We start from the raw sequence: 7,500 nt of genomic DNA, 5'->3' as shown, positions 1-7,500 counted from the left end.
CCTTGAGCCTTCTAGGATGTACTAAGTAGTGTTTCGGTTTTCCAATCCGAATTCGGATGTTTAAATGCTAATCATGTCCAACATGATTGACTTTATGTTTTCGAACATAAATGTCTCTCTCATGCGTGCTAGCTCATCGGTGTCTTTTAGACTCCGAGTTTTGCAACGCCCTCTATCATGAGTTTTTGGGTCGAAATTCTTTTAGACTTTCCGAGTCTTAGATTTTCTGTTTCGGATCTCAAGCATCTCAGCGTACTGAGTCTCTCTAATCCTATCATCCTTTTGATCTATGCTTATAGATCTTCAGATGCCCAAAATGGCATTTTATCCTTTTGTGTGTGGTCCTTTATTGAGTCAGTTCGTTACTGTTATACAACACCTTATGTCGTACTCAATCTTTTGTATGTACTCTGCATACGGACCCGGAAGGTTTGTTTACTCCCACTTACCTTCTTGAAACTCGTGATTCAAGATTTTCTTCATTCTCCAGGAATCAAATTTCTCTGATTGCCTTTTGAATCGAAGATTCTAACTCTTGCGTGCTTTTAATCCATCGATAGATTTCTGAAGCATGCTTGTGGACATAACTTGATTGGAAGAATCTTTATTCTTCTTGTCTCGTTTCGGGAAACACGAATGTTTCCATCCTTCTCAGTTTTCTATTTTGGAAAACCAATTTAGGTCTTTTGTTGACTTAAATTATCAAGCTTCATGTCTTGACGAGATATGGATTCCACGATGATTTTGGCTTCTAGCCAAAATCTAGAGTCAGTTTCCGTTTCTGCGCAGGTCTTTTATCTCTTCAGAAATAACCTTTATTTTCTGTGTCTTTGAGATTTGACCTTTTAGGGCTTTTGAACAACAATTTGGAATTTTCTCAACTACTTTGAGATATTCCTTTAGAGACACTTTCACTTGTTTTGAGAGTTCTCCGGCGAATGACATTCGCTTTTGTGCGGTGGGTTTATAAGATCATATCTTTAACCTTTCCTTTTCCAAGGAGTCGTAGTTTGTTGCTCTTGGTCGAATTTAATCGACTTGTACAAGTTTCATGATTGTTCTTCATGACCCTCCATGATTTTTCTCATGATCGAATTAAATCGACTTGTACTTTTCTCCCACTTATTCTTGTAATAATTAGTGTTTTCTCCCAGACTACTAGGTGTGCTAATTATTAGAAGAATACTATCATGAGCAACAAACACTTTGTTCTCTTGATTGGTTATGAAAGAAGCCCAAATTTCTTTTTAAAAAAGAAATTGCGTCAGATATTAGCTAGTTTTGTAATGCTTTTACAAATTTAGCTTTAGACGGAATTTTGGTAAGTGTGAAAACAATCGTTTATAGAATATGTCCCAAAATATTCGGAAGACTGGCTTAAACCCATCTTTGATCGAATTATGCATAGCAATGTTCGATTGCTCCCACTGAATTCACCATCCGTCGGATGTGTTCCATGGAGCAGAGTTGGGAAACTGTTTCTCAACTCCTTTGATGGTTATCAAGTGTTTGACTCAAGTTTTCACTATCTTGTCAAAGTGATTCTTTACTTCGGTTTGTACTTTGTTTGAACCTCTCAAACATTCTGACTTATTCTTTATGATTTGTACGTTTCCATACTTCATGAAGTTGTCAGAGTACGTATTTGAAGTTTCTCTCGTTAGCTTCTGCAAGTAAACTTATAGGTCTGCATAACACCGTATGAGTCCTAATAGATTACTAGTCTTTATGCCTTTTGAAAAGGGTGACTTTGTCAATTAGTCCTTAAGACCCAATTGACAATGCTGAAGTTTAATGAGTTTGAATCTCTTGATTTTAGCCATTATCAATGTTAACCTTCAGTTAATTTTATCACTGGTTTAAAACATCAGACGTTTCTAGAAGAACAAAATAATCACTATTAAGTTCTAAGCTAGATCAGTGTCTAAAAGAAGACTTCGATCCCTTTCAGCATCCCTAGCATTACTGCTTCTGCTCCCTCTTGGATCTTTACTTCTTTTAGTCAAGTATGTGATTTCCTTGAGCTCCCACTGAGCCGCTCATCTGGTCTTAAATACCTGATGAAGGAATTTTACGATACTTGTTTTTAACTTTGTTAACAAGGATACGGAATCGGAATTCATAATTCCATTCCTTTTGTCCTCCAGGTGCTAAAGGTAGTTTCCTTTTAAATGGTCTAGCCATTGTTCAGAAACATTCACAGTAATGAGAAATACTCTTGATCATGTACTCGGTAGCTGCTTTTCTTTGATCAAATGTTTGTCTCACTTGACTGATCCTTTTGCCCTTTTGAATCTATTTCTTAGATTCTTTGTACCAAATCTCAAGAACCTTTCTTAGACTGGATATTCCTGTATGTTCTGCTCAGTTTGTTTGTAACAACCTGAGTGACTCATCTAAGGTCTTATCTATCTTTGTTCAATCAATATTGAATTGGGTGATAGATGTATTCTGTTGTCTTCCGTTAGGATGACTTTCAGATTGCCTTGGAGGTCTCGTACCTCTCCATTTATGACTTCTGTGGGAAATTCTTCCTCAGTTTGTCTTAATGGTTATGCTAGCATTCATTATTCTTCCAAAGAGAATGTTATACGATTGCTTGCAAATGGCTTTTGACCTTCTCTTGTATGAGTCAACATTGGGATTGGGTATTCTAGTGACCTTCCTTTTGAATCTGAGAATTATTCTCGGATTCATTCTTCCATTCTAGGAAGTGGATCAGCACCTCCCTTAGGTGTGATTCAATGTTGAAATCGTTTGTGTCATCTTAAAACTACATAAAGAAATGGCAAAGTTTTAAAACTCGTTATCGTTTTTGAAAAACATTAGTTTTCCCACATTATTCAATAAAAATCGTCCCCGATTGAATAAGTGATTCCAAGACCCCAGTTCTTCGAAGTAAAGCGGACGAAGGCCCTACCCTTTGACTCCGTCGTTCCGGGTGAGTGAATTCCTTCACTGATCATACCTTATGACTCTTGGTTAATAGATTTCATTAATGAATGACTAATCTATCCTTTTGCCTCGAGTATCCAAGACTCTCTTGCTGATCTCGTTGAGTAGAACCATTTAGACGTGTAGGCCTCTTCTATAAACCTACCCGCATTGTCCCAAGGTAGAGGAGGTACTCTGCGAAGGCCGACCCACCTTCCTCGAACAAGGGCGCAACGAGTGTCTTAATCTGGATAGGCGATTACTCAAGATTACTTTTGGGGACTTTTACGCTAGTCTGGCGTTTGTTATAGTGAACTATTTAGCCTAACTAACATCCACGACATAAAGCGTAAATAAGTAAGTAAATGCGCGCGAGAAAGTAAATCAAGCAGACATGGATCCTAGTATGGCCCCTAACCTAGAAGATCTAATCACCCTTGGTTTTCTTCTTGTTTCGCCTTTTGGTTCGTCTTAGATCGTCATCTTTGAACCTCCATTGATTTCTCCCACTCGCCTTTGGATTTCATCCTCGAGTTTCTTCAATGGACTCATAGACCCTAAACTCTAATTACAAGACTCTAACGATTCGCAGATCGTATAAACTTGAAATTAAAATTAATTACAAAGCATGCACCCATCCGTGCTTAAAACAAGAATAAAGAAATAAATCTATGGCCATACTAGTTTCCCGCATTCACATCACATGCAATCATATAATATATCAAGGCTAAGAATTATATATGCATGATTATCTTGGGAGATACTTTTGTTGACATCACATGTCACATTACGGACCTTAAGTCTAAATTCGAAGAATTCTACTAGTGGTGCTTTCCGGTTTTATCTTTTATGATTTCTAAAATCATCTTTAAGAAAAACTCCGTTTTGGGCTCGAGAAAGCCCGGGTCAATTTCGGAAAAAATATTGGTTCGATTCTTAATGATTTCATAAATCAATTTAAAGAGAAATCCGTTTTGGGCTATTGGATGCCCCGGATTGATTTTGGAATTATTTGGTTGGAATCGGAAAATAATTTTTGGCAAAAACTCCCACTCGAATGATGATCCCTTTTCGTGGTCCGAAAAGCCTCGAAAAAGCCCGGGACAAGTCCTAGACAAGTCCCGGCCCAAGCCCAAAAAGGGCTCGGACAAGGTCCGGACATAGCACGGCCCATAGGGCCGGCATGTCCTGGCCGAGGCCTATCAAGGCCTGGTCTCGTCCTGGCCGGAGCCAGGACGCTAGTCCATGTACCAGACGCGTTCTAGACGTGTCTGGTACTGGACCGGACCAGCACTAGGTGTCTCGGACTAGTCCGAGACACCCAGAACCTCCCAGACGCGTCTCCAAGACGCGTCTGGTCGAGTGCTCTGGACGCGTCCAGGAAGCTCCTTCGCAGCTGCTGGTCGCGTCTTAGACGCGACCTGGACGCGTCTTCAAGACGCGTCCTTAGTAGCTGCTCTGGACGCGTCTTCAAGACGCGTCCAGAGGACGCATCCAGGAGCTTCTGGTCCGGCCAGGAAGCTTCCTGGCCGGACACTAGGGTTTTTCAAAACCCTAGTTTCCAAAAAGAATTTTTTTTTTTTCTTATGCAACTTTAAGTTGTTATTTTCCAATTTTAAAACTTTTCTTAAATTTTTGAAATTCCTTTTAGAACACTTCTAAAAATTTCAAAACTTTTAGAAACTTTTTAAATTTTTCCAAATTTGTTTTGAGAGTTTCCCAAACTCAAAACTACTCTTTTTAGAACACTTCTAAAATTCCAAATCTTTGTTTTTCAAAAGTTTCCAAAATTTAAAAACAACTCTTAATCAAACCAATTTTGGATCAAAATCTAGGTTTTTGAAATTTTTCAAAGAACAATTTTGAAATCAATTTGAAAAATCTTTGAATCCAATTCATAATTAATCAAATTTTATGTTTAAAACCTTTTTAAATATAACTATCAACATAATCAAGCATGGATTAGTTTGAAATTCAATGAAATTGAGTCTTTTAAAACACTTTTAATCATCAATTTGATTCTCAATTTGAAAATTTATTGAATCCCATCAAATTATGAGTTTAAAATACTTTTAAAAACATCTTTTAAAATACTTTTATAAACTCAATTTTCAAACTATTAAGCATATGAATTAGTTCGATTCTTAGCAAAAACTAGTTAATGGCAAGAGGCTCTGACGCCACTGTAGGGATTTACACCCTTCTACTAGTGTTTATAGCGGAAATATGACATCTAATGTCTACACTAGTATTCCCAGGATCACATGCAAAACTAGTAATTAATCTAATGGAGATAGTAGATTACCTTAATCGCTTTTCCCTCGAACTAGTTGAATTGATTGAAGAAGACCAAGAGCTTCAAGTGTAGCTCCTCTACTTGGGACACGAGCAATCAATTTGATCTCCCACCTTGTTGTATAGCTAGCACACCAATGGTGGTTGGATAGAAGAACACCTTCTTCTTTGACTAGATTGATAGTAATGGGAATTAGCTCACTTTCTCCTCTCTACTTGATGTGGTAGAGTAAGAAAGCTTAGAGAGAAATTCCACACCTTATTCTCTGCCCTAAGAGTGTTTATATAGAACCCTAATAAGAATCCACCTCCTTTTAGGTTTCCTAAAACACCCTTTAGAATAAGATTTAGGGAAATAGTCGAAAATAGCAACTATTGGTATTTTCTCAATTCCCTAAGGAGGAGGTGCCCAAACACCATGAAAATTGGCAGATATAATGTTTATTATATCAGCAACTAACCCTCCAAAATTCATCCCAATACGAGTCCTAGAAGTACCCGAACCGGTCTAGGCCCAAAAACCCTGTTTTTGGCCCTTTTGTACTATCTTTGCCTAATTCCTTTTTAGGCCTATGAGATATGTTTATGGGACACTTCCATGATTATATCTCACTCCCACTAGTCATATCCTAGATCAATTTGTCACTCTTATGTGTAACCCGTTGTAGGATCCGATCGAAGTTAGCCGCGAATTACTCCGTAATTCGACGATCGTAGTTGGTCTCTAGCTACAACTCTACGATCCCTAAATCAATCGGACTTGATGATCTTCCACATCAATTATCCTATCCGACAAATTGTTCGCATTGTCACCTTGGTCGAAGGACATCTCCTTCAACTCCTTCATCCCATGCCTTACGAAGGCCATCCCATGCGCGTCCCATGCCTTAGCAAGGCCGACCCATGCCTTACCAAGGCCGAACCATGCCTTACCAAGGCCGTCCCATCGATCTCGGAGAAAGTACATCATCATGACATCGGAATACGGCCCCAACATCGATCTCGGAGAAAGTACATCATCATAACATCGGATCGGATGTGTATCCATCGAAGTTCCATCGACACTTCGAGAAGATCGAACATAGCTTCCTAGCATGTTAAAGGTTCGGTGCTAATGGGGACATAAAGATCCCACGACGTTCCAAACGAAAGTAAAGTGTTCCGTGCGTGTGAACTACGTTGTCCCATGTGCCGGCTCTCGACTCCTAAGATGTCCCATGTAAATGCCCTTCGTGGGAAAGAATGTCCCGTGCAACGTCCCTTGATGATCCCCATAAGGTGTCCCATGTGCGTCCCATGATGTCCCATGCGCGTCCCGTGCCGTCCGAGCCTCACCAAGGCCGTCCCATGCGCGTCTCGTGCCGTCCCGAGCTGTGCCGAGGCCGTCCCGTGCTGTCCCATGCCGTCCCGAGCCTCGCCAAGGCCGTCCCGTGCCGTCCGAGTTGTGCCGAGGCCGTCCCGTGCCGTCCCGTGCTGTCCCATGCCGTCCCGAGCCTCGCCAAGGCCGTCCCATGCGCGTCCCGTGCCGTCCGAGCTGTGCCGAGGCCGTCCCGTGCTGTCCCATGCCGTCCCGAGCCTCGCCAAGGCCGTCCCATGCGCGTCCCGTGCCGTCCGAGCTGTGCCGAGGCCGTCCCGTGCTGTCCCATGCCGTCCCGAGCCTCGCCAAGGCCGTCCCATGCGCGTCCCGTGCCGTCCGAGCCTCACAAAGGCCGTCCCAGGCCGTCCCGTGCCGTCCCATGCGCGTCCCGTGCCGTCCGAGCCTCACCAGGGCCGTGACATGCCGTCCCGAGCCTGACCAAGGCCGTCCCGAGCCTCACCAAGGCCGTCCATGCGCGTCCCGAGCTGTCCCATGCCGTCCCGAGCCTTAGCAAGGCCGTCCCATTCGCGTCCCGTGCTGTCCCATGCCGTCCCGAGCCTTAGCAAGGCCGTCCCATTCGCGTCCCGTGCCGTCCCATGCGCGTCCCGTGCTGTCCCGTGCCGTCCCGAGCCTGACCAATGCTGTCCCGTGCGCGTCCCATTCTTTTGGCTCGGCTGGCCCGTGCATTCTATGGGGTCGTGGGACATTTCGAAATCCACCCGGGCCATTTCGACTCTCTCTTCATTAATACTATTGAGGTATTATTTATGAATTATTGGAGAAAAGAAACGGAAGAAAATATTTTTTTTTCTATTTTTTATGAATTTTCCGGTGTTTATTCACTTAAAAATTCATAGAAAAATAAATATTTATCGGAATCGCTATTATAATATATCAAAAAAATCCTTGCGAAA

Source organism: Eschscholzia californica, unplaced genomic scaffold (genome assembly GCF_041429995.1).
Source record: "Eschscholzia californica isolate CP2 unplaced genomic scaffold, dmEscCali1.0.p SCAF_42, whole genome shotgun sequence".
Taxonomy (NCBI): domain Eukaryota; kingdom Viridiplantae; phylum Streptophyta; class Magnoliopsida; order Ranunculales; family Papaveraceae; genus Eschscholzia; species Eschscholzia californica.
This window is presented reverse-complemented; position numbering follows the sequence as displayed.